The 15,893-nt window shown below is 38.5% G+C and overlaps 1 long non-coding RNA gene across 3 annotated transcripts in view; it reads left to right on the forward strand.

Annotated features, from left to right (window-relative positions):
* Nucleotides 1-15,893, forward strand: part of LOC116216797 — a 71,985-nt gene that overhangs the window by 17,968 nt on the left and 38,124 nt on the right. For 2 of the 3 annotated variants that reach the window (XR_004160273.1, XR_004160274.1), the window contains exon 2: nt 1,364-1,484. The exons of the other annotated variant lie outside the window; for it this stretch is intronic. This is a non-coding gene — a long non-coding RNA (uncharacterized LOC116216797). The remainder of the gene's footprint in view (nt 1-1,363; nt 1,485-15,893) is intronic. 3 annotated transcript variants of the gene reach the window in all.

Here is a 15,893-nt window from a genome sequence, read left to right on the forward strand (position 1 = left end):
ATCTTTTCGTGCACCCTTCAAATATCCTGTGTTCACAGGATAGATAAATGTTTTGGGATGACAACTACACTGCAAAAGACAGTTGCTATAACGTGCGTTATACTGAATGCAAATATGCTGAGGTCAAGCCCATGGCATGCTGTAGTTTTGTGCTTAGTCTTTTTCAGATTAAGTTCAGGTCAGATTTGGGTTTTGGAGAGGGTGAATGGAAGGTGTGGTTTGATTTCCGTTTACTGTCATGCTGGGTCTTTGTGCTGAAAGTACCACACATAGGCCTCCTCCTCTCCTAGGATTTCCTTAGAAAGCAAAGCATCTGCTGCCCGGACTACAGTATTGTTCATGCTACTCAGTTTACTGTTCTGCAGAAGCATTGTCTTTAGCATCAAGCATACTATGGCTTTGGCCAACACAGCAAGCAGCAATAAACTACAAATGAATTGAAGTGTGGTGAAGTAGCAACCTCACCTTCAAGCTTTTATTGTATCTGAAGTTAAGTCAATGTTCTGGTAATAGTTATTCATAGTGAAAGGTTACAGACACTATAAACATCCGAAGTTATAAGTACATCAGGATTTTGCTGAGAAAATATGCCAGCTATTCCTTAGACTTTAAACAGAGCTGAAGACAGAGTGGGTTAAATGGATGTAAGACTTGCATTTTCCAAAATACTGTTTTAATTGATAACATAAAAATAGCCAATAATGACCATCTTATGTCCCCAAGACATGGCGGCCTGAACAGGATAAACCAATATTCCCCATAGGATGCAACCTGGAGGTTCATGTTGCAAAGCTTCAACATCAGAGAGAGAAACAAAATCTGTAGAGTTGTTTTTGTCTCTTCTGTGTAATTTCAGCTTTTTTAGATAGATAATTTTCGGTGCTGAAAAATAAATATTAAGGGAAGCATAATTAGGATTTAGCGAAAGAAATGAACAATGCTTGGTGAGGTGAAATTTGTTGGAAAGACATATATCTGATCATTGATGTTTGTAACAGTTCCTGTGCATGGATGCTGAACCAATGAAATCTCACAGTATGCTTGCAATGAATTTTCATGAAAGAGCAACCAAAGTAGAGAATACATTTTTATTTTTGAGCAAAATAATAAAGACTTGTGAAATCAGATGCTTAGTATGAACCATGTGAAACTGTGAACTGCTAGGCTAATGTTAGTGTTTCAGATAGGCAATAACGAGTGATGTGAGGAGAGGAGGCATATTCCTCATGCTTTGTTTACAAGCATAGGGAGCTTTCGTGGAGATGGAGTACAAAAATGAGAACAGTTTAAAAAAAAAAAGAATTTTAGGAATGCGAAGGGAGGAAAAATGAATGTTAATAGTTTCATCTTGTACATTCTGCAGAAATTCTGTGGGGCTGAGAGAATCTATCTGCAGTGAGAAGGGAAGATGGCTAGTAAGTCTGAGGCTGAAAGCAAAGCCAGTGAGAAACACATGGAGGCTGAAGAATATGCGCACTTGGCAGGTAAAGGGGCAAAGAGATGACTTCACAAATTCGTCAAAATTATTATCGTAGTTATCCAGAAAAGGGGGAATTATTGTGATGTGTTTTTTGTTTATCAAAACTATTCATTTGTTGAGAAGGTGAGTGTGGCTAACTGAAAATACTGGAAGCTCATATGAAAAAACGCTGGGAGGAAAAGATATTGAAGTCATAGAGACTATAAGAGGAGAAGAACCAAGTGTTAACTAAACTCAGTGGCAAAGCTCTTGCTAAAATCCCTGGGGCCTGGTCAGACTTGGGGACAGAAAAGTAAGAAGCAGCAGGCAAATTGCAAGGATGCCTATAAGGAGAGAACAGCTAGGTACAACATGGAAAGTGCCTCATGCCTAAAGCAATGAATCAGCAGTAGCAGCTTGTTTTCCATCACTGAAGAGAGAAGTTTGTTTACTTGGCTCAAACCGTGCTACAGAAAATTTTTGTGCAGTCAAGATTTCTATTAAAATCTTTTAATAAGCTTTCAGCCTCTTCAGTATTCATTTCTTAACAAATCTATATACTGTTGATGTTTTCTTTTGAAGTTGCTGCATAACTGGTCAAATAACGTCTGTGGAATAAAATTAAAAATCTATATAGAATTACTGTCCCTGTTCCCACGTATATTTCAAATAGCAAACTGTTATTACTATTATCAGTTGGACATTTTTTAAAACCACATTATTCTTTCATAGTCAGGAAAATATTTTAGTGACTAACTGTGGTTCTCTTTACTAAGGAATACCTCATTTGTTCTGTCAGATAGGCCCTTTCTGGCAATGAAAGGGGCTGTAAATGCTTCCATATCCCAGATGGGTACGTGGCTGGCTTCTATGTTTTCCAGTTACTCTTTGGATACTTCAGCTTGTTGTTTCACACTTTCCCATTTGATGTCATGGGTTTGTCTGCGTTTTGGTAACTGTGTTGTGCATTTATTAATAAAGTAAACACAGTTTTAAAGCAGTTCTTGAAAGCACCTTATAACTATGCCTGTGACTGTCAGTCATGTATCATTCAAACAAAAGATAAAACAGTGATAACAGAAGAACTGTAGGGAGAAATAAGTGATATCAGTTTGGGCAGGTTTGAGTTATTTCATTCTCTTGGATTTTCGCAGTATGGACACTGTAGTGTTCTCTCTGAAACTGAAATTGTCTATTTATATTTAAATTCTCAGCTACAGGAATCTGCTGTGAGTTCCTCAGTGTGTTGTCATAGACTTGTTTTATGCTTTATGTAAGACATAAATCTTGCCTGGGATTCTATGCTGTTAGTTAGTGTTTAGCAGCAACTGAAAGGATTTATAAGTGAGATACTAATTTTTTATTTTCTCATTCCTCTTCTGATTTGTGCCAGCAGCAACTTTTACTCCTGTTAAGGTTCTGCACATAGAACTGTCTTTTTTTTTTTTTTTTTCTCTTTTTCTTGAATAGGCTTAAAATACCATAGGGTATTATCAAGACTGCTATGTCATCGTTCTCTCTTTTTCTTCTGAGACCATTTTACAAATTCCCCAGCAGTACAATGTTGACTAATCTAATGTTTGAAAGTATTTAATACAAACAAAATTAGGGGGTAAAGTCTTTGTGTTCATTAAGAAAAATTTGTGATTATATTTCTGTTCTGCTTAAGCCACAATTTGCGTTCCCACAGAAATACAAAATAGAATTTATGCCTGTTTCTTCATTGGCACAGAAGTTGGATGGGAGTTTTAAGATGTTGATTGCGTTCAGCTCTGCCTCTGCTCCTGTGTCTGACAGTAAGCATTTGTGTCAGTGGATTGAACCCGGTTCTCCATCTCATGAAGACATAATCATGACATTAAGAGTGGATCAGTGTTCAGATGATTTGTACCTAAAGTGAGCATCGATTTCTCCACTCTGGAAATAATCAGTGCAAATAGTGAACCAATAGAACTAGTGGGCAATTCCAGACTTAAACACTGCTGATAATTGTTAGTAAAAGCGAGAGTTCATTATTTTTCTCCAGTATTTTCACGTAACAAAGAGTGGTCGTTGTCTGAAGATTAGTGCTATTTCACTGCATTTATGACTGTATTTATGGCAGGTACCAAGAAACAGTGGTGTTCTGTGATCCCTGAGGATGCAGTAGGTTGCAGGAGATGCTCAGGGTGACACTAGTTTCATTGACCAACTCTTATCCAGACATGATGCTCACCAATCGATTACCTGGTCCCGTTTTAAATCGGATTCCTCTTCTCAGAGGAAAATTTTGTGAACCTCTTGGTTCAAATCATTGCAGTTTTGTAAAATCAGATAAATCCTTCTTAGAGGCCTTACAAGATTTAAGTGCAGGTACTCTAATAGAGCACTACTTAAGACAGTGCCACAAAATATTGCAAAGCATCTGCTGTCAAGATTCTCACAGCTAGTAAAATGCAGTGTCTTTCCTTCCTTATAGGAGAGAACATGGTGTACAGTATCTCTGCCCTGACAGTGATCTTTTATGGTTACACTGCTATCTCCTGATTCAGCTGTACTTGAGTTCTCCCTCTTGGGAGCTATTCAGAGATGAATCACTACCAGGAATGAAAGCAGCTGTATTTTGTATTATCAAATTCAAGAAATTTGACAGTGGCTTTAATCAAGAATCTAAAAAGAGAAACACTTTAATTACACTGTCATTGTCGACTGAGATTCAAATCATTTAGTACAGCTTTATGGAAAAGGTTATGTCTGCACTTAATATATGCTGTGTAGTCACATGAAGTGATATTGTTGTTTTTTTTCTTTAATAAGTCCTTAAGTGAACAGGGAACCACTGAAACCCCTTAATATAGCTCTTACTTGAGGGCTAAATCAAATTCTCCTTCCTGGTGAAATTACTCTGTGTCAAAAACCTTTCTCTTTTATGTACATAGAAAATATTTTATTGCTACATCTGGCCTGGATAGACAAAGTGATATTCAAGTTTCTTGTTTACCTACCTTTAAAATCAATAGCACAGTTACATAAATCTCATCTTTAGGATCCTTTCAAAAGTTGTGTGAAAATAGTCTTTTCTAAAAGGGGAAAAAATAAGCTTGCTGGAGCAATTTATGTCAAAAAATCCAAACAGATTTTCCTTACGCAGCAGCCAAAGACCAGGAAAACAAATAATAAAAATTACATTTACATAAACCTTAGACTTTTGAAAAGATTACATATACAAGGGTCACTTAAAATTGTGCTTAATTTTAGGAGTTTCTAAGCATGACAGTTCTAATCCCAGTCTCTGTAGAGAACATAGTAATAAAATGTAATAAGAAAAAAATGCTCTTCAAAATGCAAAAGCTCAGTTTAGAGAGAGAAGATAGAAGTCAGAAGTGAGAAAGGGAGAAGAAAAGATATGTGAAGTGGGATAAAACGCGATTTCACCTTATCCTGTGTGTTATCCACTTGGCCACCATGGTGATCAAACAATGCTATCTGTCCATACTTTTTCACTCCATAGATAGCTCAAGTTTTTGTTTCCTGTTAATGCCTGAGATAAAATCTTTGTACTTATGCAGGTGTGGACATACTCCAGATGCATAACATCTGGGTCCAAAAAAGGGAGGCTATTTGTACATAACTGGTTACTATGTACAAATAGAGTTTGCCTGACAAGATTTGTGCATCTCTAAACAGACCTTATAAAAGCTGAATGTGTGAACTTTTATGCTAGCAAGTGAAGTTATCTGGAACCAATGTTTTGTAGGCATCAGCCAAAGTCATTTTCTTTCTCCTCAGTTGCAGCAAGAGGTGAAGCCTCAAGCCAACTGTGGCATAGTATTCCAGAGTTTTTTGGATTAAAAGATGCGTGCTGTGACAGGGTCATCATGCAGTGGATAAACAAGCCATTCCTAAGAACAGCTGGTAGGATGAGTGAGGATTTTAATCTCTCAACTTTAAGTGGGTGCTCTTTTAGGTCTTGTTAATTTAAATACATCTTAGTCATGCAGACTGCAAGACTTCCCTCTCCAAAAACAGCTCGCAGTGCAGACTTCATGTAGTTCCCAGACCTCCACCAGCAAAGCACTTGCCCTGGAGTTGTTGTCCAGCGTCTGCAGAATGTGGAGGTGTTGGTTTAGTCCCAACAGGCCGTGCCAGTTTGTTGAGTGTATTCTGAGTAGAAATGGCAATTTGAAATGGTGTGCTTTGAATGTCTGATATAGTGGTAGCATAACATTTTTGAAGATTAAGAATGAGCACTCTTGGATCTGCATTTTCTTCTTCCACTTTTTCTGTTTTAACTTATCCTCCAAGAATACAAATGGAAGAGCAAAAACAAATTTGATAGGGCATTGAGCCACCAAAATAACCTCCTATCAGTATCTGCAGAGTAGTGAGTAGTGTGCAGAGTCAGGAAAGCGCAGTGAGGCCTAGTAGAGGTTTTCTGTGATCTGCTTTCAGTTTTGCATGTAATGCAATATTGCTGGAATAGTAATAACAGTGCAAAATAGTGAAATAGCTTAATCTAGGCTTTGTTTGGTTGGCTTTTAAATTCTTTTATAAAATGTTTTTTTAAAGTCTCCATCCTTCTTTCTAACTATCCCTAAAATAGTTTTGCAGCAGTGAGGTGAGCAACCTGAGGAGAAAGCAGTGTAGGAGCTTCTAGAGGACCCACTGTTTCTGGGGAAGAGAGCCCAGTTTAAACGAGGTACAGATCACCTCGGGGAATGAGAAACACATGGCTTTGATTTTTACCAAAGACCAACCGAAGTATGATGCAGCACAGATAATCATTTACGCTGTTGTTTATGTAGGAGTTTTGGGCCGAGTCCCAGGCAGGTATTTACTAACATTTGTATTTAAGATCGGAGATCTCTAGGCTGACCTTCTGCTCAAAGTGAGTGCTCAAGCCCAGTTCCCTCAGTCTTTCAGGGCAAGTTTACCAACATCCTTCCCGAATGGAGAGCCCCAAAACTGGATGCAACACTCTAAACGTGGTCCGATAATTGTTGCCTAAAGGTGAATAGTCACTTCCCTTATCTGTCTGTACTTCACAGAATCACAGAATTGTAGGGGTTGGAAGGGACCTCTAGAGATCATCGAGACCAACCCCCCTGCCAAAGCAGGTTCCCTACACCAGGTCGCACAGGTAGGCGTCCAGGCGAGACTTGAATATCTCCAGAGAAGGAGATTCCACAACCTCCCTGGGCAGCCCGTTCCAGTGCTCCGTCACCCTCACCGTGAAGAAGTTCTTACGCACATTCGTGTGAAACTTCCTGTGCTGCAGCTTATGTCTGTTTCCCCTCGTCCTGTCTCCACGTACCACTGAAAAGAGACTGGCCTCACCGCTATGGCCGCCACACCTCAGATATTTATAAACCTGGATCAGGTTCCCTCTCAGTCTTATTTTCTCAAGGCTAAACAGACCCAGTTCACTTAGCCTTTCTTCATAGGGGAGATGCTCCAGGCCCTTCACCATCTTTGTGGCCCTCCGCTGGACTCTTTCCAAGAGATCCCTGTCTTTTTTGTATTGGGGAGCCCAGAACTGGACACAGTACTCCAGATGAGGCCTACTTCTGTTGATACAGCTGCCAACCAGTTGTTTAGCCTATGTATGTCTGTCATTCCGTTGTTCACAATAACAGCTTTGCTTTTGAGCACATCGGCTCATTTTTTAACATATGATGTGGTGTGAGACTTAATGTATTGCCACACAGCCAGCAAAACTGAAAATCCTAAATTTTCGGAAGTTGCAAGCAAACATTGCCAAGTAATTTGTGAGTAAAGGCTTCATAAATGACAACCAACCAATTTCTCTTACTAGTATTTCTAATGTACAAGCCAGTTTATGAACAGTCAGAACAACGGAAATTTTCAAACTTTGATTCACATGTCTTGGTGTTGTTATTTCACATATTCTCCAAAACAGTTTCAAGGCTGCTGCAAATAATATAGCATTTTGTTTTTTCTCTTTTGTTAAAATATTTATCTCCGTGGGAAAATCAAGACAAGTTAAAAATAGAGATTAGATGGGAATGCGAATCTTAACTTTGTGGCTGTGATTCTGCACCAAGGGTTTAGGGTAGGATTTAGCCCAAGTTCTGTGGGGCTTCAGCATGTGTACAGGTCATCCTTGTTCTGATGTTAATTCCAGGATGTTCTGCACTGCCTCTGCAAATGGTCCATGGTCAAATATACTGAAGAGGAACATACGGCTCTAATCACCTCAGAAAGGCATGAGGAATAAGATCGTCACTTAGAGCCTTTATCAGAAATAACAGCTTAATGTCTGTGTTTTTGATATTCTGTGTGGGTACAATTTTTTACAAGCATTATATGTACTGTAAAGGAAATGCTAACTCATGGCCTGAAGTAGTGATTGAGCACCTGCTGGGAAAGCAGGGACAACCCACGGGAGCTCAGGTGTAAGCAGTGCACCTGAGTGACAGAAAGGGCTGAGCCAGGCTCCACCCCTTCTCAGACCTCATTTAAGGGCTGGCAGTGGAGGTGGGGGTATCTCAATGGAGATCTCTTCTTCCTGGAGGTCTTCCAAAGATAAGCAGCTCTTTCTTCCTTTGTTTCTGTGTTCATGGCTGCTGTGTTTGCGCTTATTCTCATTTGCTGCAGCCTGGGATTGTGCTACCCTACTACTATTACTGTACTTCCTATCACGTTATAGCATAGCAGCATTACACCTACTTTAAAAAAAAACAAAACAAAACAACTATCTGTTACAGTCAAGGGCATTTGAATTTGGAGAAGGTCACAAATTAAACGTGTAGCAGAAAATAAGACTACAAAATGAGAGTGATCAACTGTAAAAGCGTAGGAGGGGTACAGTGTGAATAGTTGGAAGGACAGTCTATGATTCTATGACAGTAAATTCTAGTGTGTGAAGCACTAGTAATAGACATGACGGCAGTAAATACGTAGGTCTCTGAAAGTAATGCCTCCTATTTATTTCTATGGAAGGTGCATCAGATACAAAGAGCACAGTAACTCTTGGATAGAGCAAATTCTCAGCTTCTTTTTCAAGAGTCAATACTACTAGCTGTGCGTTTTTACCAGTGATGAACAAAAACCTGCATACTGTGCTTGTAAAAAAAAAAAAATATATATATATAAAAAACCTGCATGGCCATCCACAGCGTGACTTGTTTTTCATGTTGCTGTTGCCACTACTGAAAGGGACACAAAGCCACACTATGCTCACATCCACTGCTCGGTGTTCATAAACACTCAGCAAGCGTAATGATTTCAGTAGGTGTTGTTTTTTCTACTTGGAGGTGTGTAATGCCACGCCTTTGCTTCATATGCACTTCTGTGTCAGAGCCCGTTTTGTCAGACTTCCCCTTTGCTGCCATCTGTTGCATTGCAGCAAAGCGTAACAGAGTATTGGTAAGAAGGTTCAACCTCTACTGCTGTACCACCAATTTCTGCCTCTGACATAGCAAGCCACGATAATAAAACTCTTGGTGCAGCCCTTGTATGTTTATAAAGGGTAATAATGTGTTGTATACAAACATTTCATAGTTATGTCAGGTACGTATGGGCTGCATTATTTACCCATGTCTTAAACATAAGAAATCTTCTTGATTTTTTTTTGAATAAAATATAACAATTTGCAATATCAGTATTTGTGTATTGATCTTGTTAAAAGCAATCATTACAAGATGAATCCATTGAAGTCCAGAATGTTATTGATTGTGCCAATGTTTGTAAAGACAAAATCCAGAAGAGAAGTCCATTTCTTAAGCAATTTGATCTTCAGGAGGTTGATGGATGGTCCCTCCTGTAAAAGAGGTCTTAAATTTGCTTTGGCACCTAAAGTGATCAGTTAGTTTGAAATATCTTAGTCATATAGCATTGACTGACATGTTTGCTCTTGATCTTGACAAGAAAAATCCTATGCTGTATCTAGTGTACTCTTGATGAAATATTTTGAAAAGTAATATCTGTTTTGGATCAGCAGATCAGTTTGACTTGCAGAATTGCTTACTGTGCTCCATCATTAGTTTACTGCTATATCTAAGTATTAGAATTTCATCCACGCCCATCTATATTATCAGTGTATAATGTAGATGGAGCTGGAGGGCTTATTTCTTATATACCCCTACCAGAAGAATAGCACATTCCATCTCTGCATGTGAATGGCCCCATTATTGTGACAAACCAGCCTGTGGATGTATGCTACTGTACTGTAGGAATGGGTTGATTTTATTTTTTTTTTTAGTCTGTCACTAGAAAAATTAAGTGCTTCAAACTTTGCTTTGTCTGAAATTTTCTGTACAATGGTAGTCAACATGAGTAAATAGTATATGCAGTTCTAAGTAAACACTTGTTAGAACAAATTATTTTCCTAGCATATTTGAGTCTGTTGCTTTCCAACCTGTTACGTATGTTTAGTGTAAGTTGCTCAATCATCTTTCATCTATTTCTCGATTGCTGCATGAAATACCTCCTTATTTGGGAACATGCCTGAACATCAAGTGAAGTCTGATAATTTATAAGCTAATTATTCGTATCAATGCTTTGTGTGATTGAGATCAGGAAAGTTGTATTTTCACTGCTCTGTTTGGTATTTTGTTTCCCACTGAGCAGGTATCTTCTAATTTTAATTTGGTTATCTTCTAGTTAATTTTTTTGTCCCTTTTCGCTCCCATTGTATTCAGAAGCTTTCTCCCTGTGACTCTCATAGTGTGACCTCATCAAGGTGATGAAACTTCAGACTTGATCTATCTCATTTTCTAATGGATTTTCTCTTCCCATCACCAAAAATAAGTAAATAAATAAGATTTTAATTAAGACAGTCCTTAGCCGAAATAACTTGGCTTGACCCATTTATGTCTTTCCTGAATCATCTTCCTGCCTTCAGAACTCTGGGTAGATATTATTTAGAACTAAAAACAAAGGAATTTTGAAATACCCATTATTAAATTATAAATTATTAAATTATATACCCATATATAAAAGTGAGGTTTTTTTGTAGGAAAAATGTGAAGCTGGAGATGCAGTTAGGTTGTTTTCCCACCTCCCACCCCCACTGGTGTACTGTTCAATGAAAGCTCGTCCTGACAAAGACAGAAAACTGTGGCTAAACAACATTAGTGGATGAGTCACTTAAAGAGAACTGGAAAGAAAAGAAAGGAAGAAAAAAGTCTGCTGCTTGATAAGAACCAGAATAGTTCCAGATGGTCTCAGTAAATCTTTCCATGCTTGCCTGAGGAATGAGGGACAAAAACATCCAGAGCAGTGGTTATATTTCCAATAGTTCTTGTGTTCTTGATAGAATAAGAGCTTTCAAGAACATGCGAGTTCTCATCAGGTTTCTGCGCAGATCAAGATCAGTGAGGTTAAGCTGAGCAGCACATTGCTTCCACAGATACTGAAACTTACTAACAGCTTAATAATGATTGAAAGCGTTATTATGAGGAATGAAGAGTTTGACAAGAGACTTCACTAGTATGAATAACTGAAAATAAAGGAGAGAGGCTTTACAGTGTCCAATGTAGTCCAGAGCTTCGGTAGCAGAAGATTCCTCCTCCATCCTTAGCAAGGCAGATTGAGTCTCTGGGATTTGCCTAATGGCTGTTACTTCAATAACTACGTGCAAGCTATCATGTTTCGAGTGTTTGTGTGTTGGGCATGTTTTTGGTGGATTTTCACAAGAAAAGATATGTTGGGATGGGTCCTGTAAGTTATCAATTTTTTTTGTTCCCTAGCTGAAAAATGCTTAATTTTTTTTTGTTTTGTTTTTTAAGAAAAAGCGTGACTTTTCTCTTGCATCATTTTTGAAAGTGACAGAACTATTTTATCTAACAGTTGTCATGGTTGACAACAGTCTTGCTTTCTTTTGCCTTGATTCTGCATCAGAGCAAGACACAGTTGTCCTGGATTATTTCAGCATCAGGAGCTAGAGCTGTGGGAAAGCTCCAAAAATGGAAGTATGTGAGGATGCACTTTAACTGTGATAAAGGTGATGCTAAGGTCGTGGTGACCATGTTTGAAAGCTAATGCTATACCAGTATGGATGTGAGTGTGCTTGTTTTCAAATAGCATCAACATTAGAAATAAATTGCACTTCCTAACGTCTCTTTCCTATTTACTCTTTAAAACTTTCAGAGAAATACCCTTGAATTGAGAATTGATAATGTTTAAATATTATGCAGTGAGCTGCTTGGAGAAATGAGGGGATGGTTGTTGCTGAAATGTTCTTTGATATCCAGACCATGAAATGGCATAGGTTTTCTGCAGTGTATGAAAAACTCGTGGATATAGTGCTAATTTATGTAGACTAGGGCTTCTGAGAGCTGCCAGTAGATGCCTGAAACTGACAGACAAGACTGACTAACTCGTAGCTCTGCACAATCACTGGACACTGTGGTAGCAGCGCATCATTCACCACTTCCTAATCACCCACGGAGATTCAGCATAAAGGGATGCAAACTGGAATGCATTTTCAGATTACAATAACTGTAGGCAGCACAATTTCCTCTCAGGAGCTGCTGTGTAAACACAAGTGCAAGCGTAATCACCTTTGAAGTAGCTCAAGTAGATGTCAGGTTGACAGGTTTGGGCCTGGAGTTCTTGGCTGAAATATTACTGTCGATTGGTGTGAAAATAAACAACTGAGTGTGGGCCAGCATGAAGAAAAACTGCTGGAATCGGGTCTTTGAATTGACTCTAGCGAGGCTGTGAGCCAGAGAGTGATACTGCAAGACACCATCTTAGCTGATCAGAAGAAAGAAACAAAAACAAGCACTAACTGACTAGGGAAAGTATGGATACAAGCACAATTGCTTAATCTTAGATAAACAAAAATCATTAAACTTCTAACTTCACATCACACTCCAGTTTCTGGTCTTTGACCACACACTTTCTCCTGCCATGTGTGCTAGAAGATGGCCCCGTTCAGCTTTTCGCAGAATGTGAGACCCCACAGGAGAACTGCAGTGAATTGGTGACTCTCCCCAGCTTGGTGTCCTGGCCAGAGTGAAATCAGGGACTGGGAGCAATGACGTTACGTTTGTTTCCCCGTAACCGAGATCAACCTGCTAGTGCTCTTCAGTGGTCAGTGCTGTTGGCTTTGGAAAGATCTGCGCAGGTTACAGTGTGCCTTGCAGGGAAGGAAATTAGGATTTTTTTTCTTTGGATATGGTCAAGCTTTTTGATCTCAAGGTGCAAAGATAAGAAAAAAAAATGGTTCCAGACAGCCCTTAGAAGCTTCAGTGTTTCCTTCATCTCTGTGTGAAGAGCACACTAGACACAGAATGATGAAGAGACATGAGAATTACACAGAGAATGGATGTTGAATTGCTTTTTTAATACATTTATAGCATGTGCGTTTGTAGTCTGCAGTTGCATGGGGGGGAACAAAAAGAATCCTTCTGTCTGTGTGTCAGATGATGAGGTTTCCAACAACAGTAATGGGAAGTATGTCAATTAAAAATGACCGTCTACTTACTACAACAAAGTTGCACAACAGAAACCTTTCTTTACTTACAGCTTAATTTCCAGATTGTTTTTGTGCTTGTTTTAAAATAAAATTCTGTGAGTTCATTTGTTTCCTTAGAAATATCATTGAATTGCTATGCTTTTTGTAACGCAGCTTGTGAAATGCAAGAAATGTGGGCTAGAATCTTGAACTTGGCAAGGTCAGCCAAAAATTACTTTATGTAAGTTCTCTTCTACTTCTTTATGTGTAAGTGTGTGCTATGGAGTGTTATGAGCATTGATAATCAATTATTTGATGTAAGGATCAGGTAAAAAACATACAGAAATCAGTTTGTCATTTGTAGTCTTTTCAAGCACAGGTTTGGGTTGTCTTTGAGAAGGTGGAAATAGTCATTAGTGCAGGAAAGATCATAATCTGAGGTATTCGAAGAATGAAAATGTAGAAAATACTGCTGAAAACAATCCAGTCCTGGACTTGGCTACTTACAGTACTCCATCAATATCTGCTCCTTGGTTAAGAAAATATGCTTGTTGTGTCCACTGCCTGCTTGTAATACGTTCCAACCAGGAAGCCTGAGAAGCAGAAATGAAGTCTTTAGATAGCTTTTAAAAAGAGCGACACAGTGTCATTAACGTCATTAACGTTAATACAGGCTACAAATACCACAAGAGGCTTAAAACTTAATACTTGCTTAATGTTCTTTCCAAAAAGCTTTGTTGCAATGCTTTTTAAGTGATAGGAGTGCTATTTATGGGACACGAGACATATTACGTTAAAAATGTATAAATTAAAAAGTACGAGTGACTTAAACCAAGGCAGCTGATTTTAGACAGAAGTAGACATGGAGTATCCTTCAGGATCTGTTCATGTTCAGGATAGATTAGGTATCCTTCAAGATCTGTTCATGTTCAGGATAGATTAGGGTTTGCTGACAGTCTGCCAACTGCATGCAAAAGGCGAGTTGTTGGTGGGTTTTTTTGTTTGTTTTTTATAATCTAGGTCAATCTAACTGCTTTCTGCTGTGATTTTGCTCTCATCCCTGTTTCCAAGATGGCCCCTCCTTTGAGATTTCTCACAAACTAGTTTAATCTTTTACCACATCAAGAATGGCTTGCATGTGGTCAGCTGGAAGGCAGAAGGGCCACACCGCCTTGAGCAGAACTACAACCATAAGAGATGGATACAGATGCCTGTAGACTTAAAGCTTCTGCACATGTCTGTGTCACTCAGTGTAGCCCTTTGATTCCATCTCAGTTCATCTGATATTATGAAAATGGTGTGTCTTTGTTTACGTCTTGAATGCTTTGTATTATACAAGAGGTTTCCAGGTTTCACAGCTGCTTTTTACAATGTCATGGAAAGCACTGAGGAGGGGAGGCAGATACAGAGGAAAGGCAAGTAGATATGAAAAACAGTAAAAACTGCTAAAATGACAATCTATCTGAGATGACAATTTATATGAGAGATCTGTCATGCAGTTTCATAAGAAGACTGAGTGTAAGAATGGCGGATGAGTTGCAAGGAAAGTTGCAGGTTCAAACATAACACTTTTTAAAAAAATGTCTTTAAAAGTGGTCAGAAAAATGATCAGCAACGTGAATATTTGAAGGATGATCAGACTTCTATGAAAGGGTGGTCAAGCTTCTACAGATACATTGACCTGAAGGGAAAGCTAATGGGAATTTGGGTGAAAATAACCATTTGGAAGAAAACATACATCTGAAAATGATTCTTGATGGACAATTGGGAAGGTATTGTGTAAAAGTGAGTCAGAAGTTCTATTTATTTGGAACCCATGAAAGGACAAAGAATGTAAATGTGTTGAGATTGTGTCTTGTGTGCAGAAATTCATGTTTCTATCTTTTCATATCTGGAAGCAGCTTAGGAGTTCATCTTGCACCTGGTGGCATCTCCTTTAATCTAACAAAGTGTTAGTGCTGATGGTTATTACAGTCATCTTCTCAAAACTGTCTCAACTAAGCTGCACGTTAGTCAGCACTCTGGCACAATTCTGCCCAAGCCTGAAGCAGATGGAATTGTTTTGTGATGAGCTCAATTACAATAACAGAGCTGAAGGAATTTGGAGTATTTCCAAAGTAGCGTTCTTACACACATTTACATTAGCATGGTCCATATGTTCGTATATATTTAAGCAGCCATGCAAATATCAACCAAAGAAAATTAGATGGTTACAACCTTGATCTTCCTTTACGTGCTATGCTACTTGATTTTGAAATCCAGGGCTTTGTTCTCTCTGGTAGGCGTATCTTTGCAGCTGTGGGGTTTCAGAAATACAGCAATCTTCTGATGCTCACAGCTGCGAACTGCTACCTGAGGGAAGGAGGGGGAAAAGGCATAGATGGTAAAAGAAAGTTATTGCAACAGAGAGCATTAAATTTTTCATTAGGGTGCTATAATAAAGCTGTCTGGAGTTTAAATGGTCTACAACAGACCTGGAGGAAGAGTGAATCAATACAGTCATATTTATGCAAAGGAAGCATAGAACCTCAGCAAAACCAGAGGCCAGTCCTTGTCCTTTTAATCACAAAAGTTCAAGCAAATGCAGCTAGTGATGTTTAGGAAGTAATTTAAGAAGAAATCAACTGAAAACCCAGCCAACATCTGGATAGCTTGAGTCACGTAAATGTTTACAAGTGCAAAAACAGCCTTCTTTTTATGTAAGTACAAACATAAAGTGACAAAGATCTAATGGACAGTTTGGGTTTTTTTTATCCTACCTGTTATGATTTCCATTGCTCTGAATAATCTTGTATGAAATTGTAGATTGATGCTCACTCCCAAGAGATAAGTTGAAATTTGGAAAAAGAAAGCCGAAAAAAAACCCCATGCACATGTGGATATATCAGCATTATGCATTTAAGTCCAATTTTTTTAATTAATTATTATTTTACTCTGAATTTTTTTTATTTCTATTTTAGAAACCAAGGAGTGTTTATTTTTAAACTGCTGTAAAAATATTTCAGTTCTAAAATAGGCAGAGTAAAACAA

The sequence above is a fragment of the Meleagris gallopavo genome, chromosome 7, assembly GCF_000146605.3.
Source record: "Meleagris gallopavo isolate NT-WF06-2002-E0010 breed Aviagen turkey brand Nicholas breeding stock chromosome 7, Turkey_5.1, whole genome shotgun sequence".
Taxonomy (NCBI): domain Eukaryota; kingdom Metazoa; phylum Chordata; class Aves; order Galliformes; family Phasianidae; genus Meleagris; species Meleagris gallopavo.